The sequence below is a fragment of the Canis lupus genome, chromosome 6 (assembly GCF_003254725.2).
Source record: "Canis lupus dingo isolate Sandy chromosome 6, ASM325472v2, whole genome shotgun sequence".
Classification (NCBI taxonomy): Eukaryota; Metazoa; Chordata; class Mammalia; order Carnivora; family Canidae; genus Canis; species Canis lupus.
In genome coordinates, this window is record NC_064248.1 from 9734429 (window position 1) to 9738936 (window position 4508).

Consider the following 4508-nt stretch of genomic DNA (forward strand, 5'->3'; position numbering starts at 1 on the left):
CTCTGCCTCTCTCTCTCCCTCCCTCTCTCTGTCTCTCATGAATAAATAAAATCTTAAAAAAAAAAAACTCATTTTCCAAAACTGAAACTCTATATCCATCAAACACTAACTCCCCATTCCTTTTGCACCCAGCCCCTGACAAACACCCTTCTACTTTCTCTCTCTATGAACTTGAATTCCATGTAAGTGGAATCACACATCACTTGCCTTTTTATTTCACTTAGCGCAATATCTTCATGGTTCATCTATGTTGCAGCATGGCAAAATTTATTCCCTTTTTAAGGCTGAATAACCCATTGTATGATCAGACCACTTTTTGTTTATCCACTCATCCACTGATAGACACAGCTTGCCTCCACCTTTTGACTATTGTGAATTAACACTGCTATGAACATGGGTACACAAATATTTCTTTGAGTCCCTGCTTCCAGTTCTTTGGGGGTCTATATCCAGAAGAAAATTTGCTGTGTCATAATGATAACTCTAGTCTTAATTTTTTGAGGAGCTACCAAATTGTCTTGCAAAGTACTTTTCGCATTTTATATTCCCACCAAATGTGTACAGGTATTCCAATTTCTCCACATCCAAACTAAGAGCTAAAAAAAAAATTTTTGAGATCTCTGTTAAACATCTTCAGTGAAAAGTTGCACATCTTTTGCTATCTGTCTCTATTTTGAGGTTAATCTAATTCTTTTTTTTTCTTTTTTGCTGTTACACTTACTAAATTAGGAAAGGAAAATGAAATGCAAGGATATAATACATGGAGTAAAGATCCAATGTTGAGACAAAGTATCAGTGTTTTCTGTATGAATGGAGTTATTCTGACCATGATATGGTCTATACAAGTGGAGGTCTAGGAATGGATCTCCCCTTTGATGGCACCCAGGGTCAGCTCCCAGTAAACAAATAAGTTAGATGGGACAATGGAACAGTTTGGATAAGTGTGCTTGCTTAAACAGTGCTTATACTAAAAGTGGAATAATACAGAGAAGATTAGCATGGTCCCTGTGCAAGGATGACACACAAATTCATAAAGCATTCTGCATTTTTGTAGGGAATAGTTGAATCACTATATTGTATACCTGAAACTAATTTAACACTGTATGTTAACTCATTGGAATTAAAATTAAATTAAATTATATTAAATTATATTAAATTAAATTAAATATGGAGAAAAGATCCAGGGGGTGAGAAAGATAAGAAGAGTTATTTTTGCTATCTCTGTATAACAAAGGACACAATATCTTTTGTGATGGCTTCTCCTAACAAAGTAACAGCCAAATCTACAAATGGCCCTGCACTCACTCCTTCCCTCCCTTATCTTCCTCTCCCTGATCTTTTTCCTTCAAAAAATCAAGACATCCCTTTACTTTAGTCAGGCAAGAAAGAATGATACCTTAAGATATTTTACTAAGAAGCCAAGGTAAAATAAGGGGAAACAACACCTCATTCAAAAGAAAGGAAAAGGTTTTTTTTCTTGGATAGAGATCTAAACTATCCAGAATCCAGTCTACTGCTGAACTCAACTTCTGGATCAGGACTGATTCTGTCACAGAAGCTGTACTCTTTTCCAAACTCTTCTGTATCATTTCAGTGGTCTCTCCATCAATGTCCTTGATACTTTCCAAGTCGTCCTCTATAGTTATATAGAACAAAGACTTACCAGTTTACTTAAAAGGATACTCTTAAAGATCTTTTATGGACACAGATCTCAGAACAACTTACAGATATGGTTCTGTTAAAGAGTTCCTAACGAGGGGTGCCTGGGTGTCTCAGTGGTTGAGCATCTGCTTTTGGCTCAGGTCATGATCCTGGGGTCCTGGGATTGAATCCCACATCAGGCTCCCTGCTCCATGGGGAGCCTGCTTCTCCCTCTGCCTGTCTCTGCCTCTCTCTGTGTGTCTCTCATGAATAAATAAATCTTTAAAAAAAAATAAAAATAAAGAGTTCCTAACAAATCCTCTGTGACACTCAGACTCTCTCAGCTGCATCACACCTGCTTTGCTGCACTCTTCACACCCAGCCCAGCACCTAGTCAGAGATAAGCACAACCTCATCTACTTCATGACTGAAGCATTTTTCTGTTAAACTGCACCCTTGGGATGCCCAGAGGAAAGTGCTTCAACCACCTTACCCATTATGGAGACATAAAAGTGAAGTAAAGCAATGGCGACCAAGAAAATTGGGGCGGGAGGTGGGTGGATGGCCACTACAGATTCATTAAGGAAATCTGTATTAAGCACATTTATTAAGCTGGGCATCATGGTGAGTGCTGAGACAAAGTAGTGAGTGGATTTCTGACCAAAAAAAAAATCAAAATCAAACTATTTTTCTAGTAAAGATATTAAGATGTAAGTATCCTCTATTTTTGAAGAAATTCCTGTGCTGTGGCTTCAATCATTCAAATAATACTTTGCTATGGAAGGTCATTCCTTGCTATTCCTTCCTACTTCAGGACACGTTCCAATGTTGGAATGAGTACTCTGGTGAAGCCACATCTTCCCCACAATAGAGCTATCATTCCTGGAATTTATGTACATTATTATCACCTGAGGGGTTGCATAAAATGAAGATTCCCTGTGGACAAGCATTCCATCCACAAATACATTTTAAACAAGCTCCCCAGGTGATTTTGATGTTAAATGGGCTTCGAAGAATACTGTAGAATCTCTGTTGAGAAGCATTATTAAGAGATAAACCGAGGTGGGATCCCTGGGTGGCGCAGCGGTTTGGCGCCTGCCTTTGGCCCAGGGCGCGATCCTGGAGACCCGGGATCGAATCCCACATCGGGCTCCCTGCATGGAGCCTGCTTCTCCCTCTGCCTATGTCTCTGCCTCTCTCTCTCCGTGTGACTATCATGAATAAATAAATAAATAAAATCTTTAAAAAAAGATAAACAGAGGTATATTAAAAATGTTAAAGTATTATCAATATGTTTAATTTTGTTATTAATTGGCTTATATAATTGGGGGCTCCCATGCTAAGGGATTATTCACAATTATTAGATCTTCTTGTTGGATAGGCCCCATTAATTATGATATAGTGTCCTTCCTCATCTCTTATTAGTCTTTGGCTTAAAATCTAATTTGTCTGATATAAGGATTGCCATCCCAGCTTTCTTTTGATGTCTGTTAGCATGGTAAATGGTTTTCTACCCCCTCACTTTAAATCTAGAAGTGTCTTTGTGTCTAAAATGATTCTCTTATGGGGCACCTGGGTGCCCCAGTGGTTGAGCATCTGCCTTCGGCTTGGCTCGGGGCATGATCCTGAGGCCCTGGGATGGAGTCCCACATTGCGATCCTTGCCTATCCTTCTCCCTCTGCCTATGTCCCTGCCTCTCTGTGTCTCTCATGAATAATCTTTAAAAAATAAAATAAAATAAAATGAGTCTCTTGCAACAGCATATCAATGAGTGTTGCTTTTTTATCCAATCTGATATCCTGTGTCTTTTGATTGGGTCATTTAGCACATTTACATGCAGAGTAACTATTGAAAGATATTTAGTGCAATTTTATTACCTGTAAAGTCATTGTTTCTGTATATTGTCTCTCTGTTCCTTTCTGATCTATGTTACTTTTGGGCTGTCTCTTCAATTAAAGGATCCCATTTAATATTTCTTGTAGGGCTGGTTTGGTGATCACAAATTCTTTTAGTTTCTGTTTGTCCTGGAAGATCTTTATCTCTCCTATTTTGAATGACATGCTAGCTGGATAAAATATTCTTGGATGCATATTCCTCTCATTTAGCACACTGAATATATCATGCCAGTCCTTTCTGGCCTGCCAGGTCTCTATGGATAGATCTGCTGCCAGTCTAATGTTTCTATCCTCGTAGGTTACAGATCTCTTTTCCCCCGAGCTGCTTTCAGGATTTTCTTTGTTTCTGAGATTTGCAAGTTTCACTATTATATATTATATGTCAGGGTGTTGATCTATTTTTATTGATTTTGAGGCAGTTCTCTGTGCCTCCGGGGTTTGTATGACTGTTTCCTTCCCCAGATTAGGGAAGTTCTCCACTATAATTTGCTCCAGTATACCTTCTGCTCCCCTCTTTCCTCTTCTTTTGGGAACTCAATTATTATAATATTGTTATGCCTTATGGCATCACTTATCTCTCAGATTCTCCCCTCATGATCCAGTAGTTGTTCATCTCTCTTTTCCTCTGCTTCTTTATTCTCCATCGTTTTGTCTTCTATATCACTAATTCTCTCTTGTGCCTCATTTATCCTAGTAGTTAAGAGTCTCCATTTTTTATTGCATCTCATTAATAGCCTTTTTTATTTTGACTTGATTAGATTTTAATTCTTTTATTTCTCCAGAAAGGGATTCTCTAGAAAGTGCCTTCTATGCTTTTTTCAAGCCCAGCTACTATCTTTATAATCATTATTCTGAAATCTAGTTCCAATATCTTCTTATATCCATAATGATTAGGTTCCTGGCAGTCAGTACTGCCTCTTGTTCTTTTTTTTTTAAGATTTTATGTATTTATTCATGAGAGACAGACAGAGA

At 38.1% G+C, this 4508-nt stretch overlaps 1 non-coding gene across 1 annotated transcript; it reads left to right on the forward strand.

The window, feature by feature from the left end:
- The first annotated feature begins 943 nt into the window (after positions 1 to 943).
- On the forward strand, positions 944 to 1050 carry LOC112646393 (U6 spliceosomal RNA). The gene has a single exon (XR_003127625.1). It is a non-coding gene; the product is annotated as a U6 spliceosomal RNA (small nuclear RNA).
- Positions 1051 to 4508: the final 3458 nt, after the last annotated feature.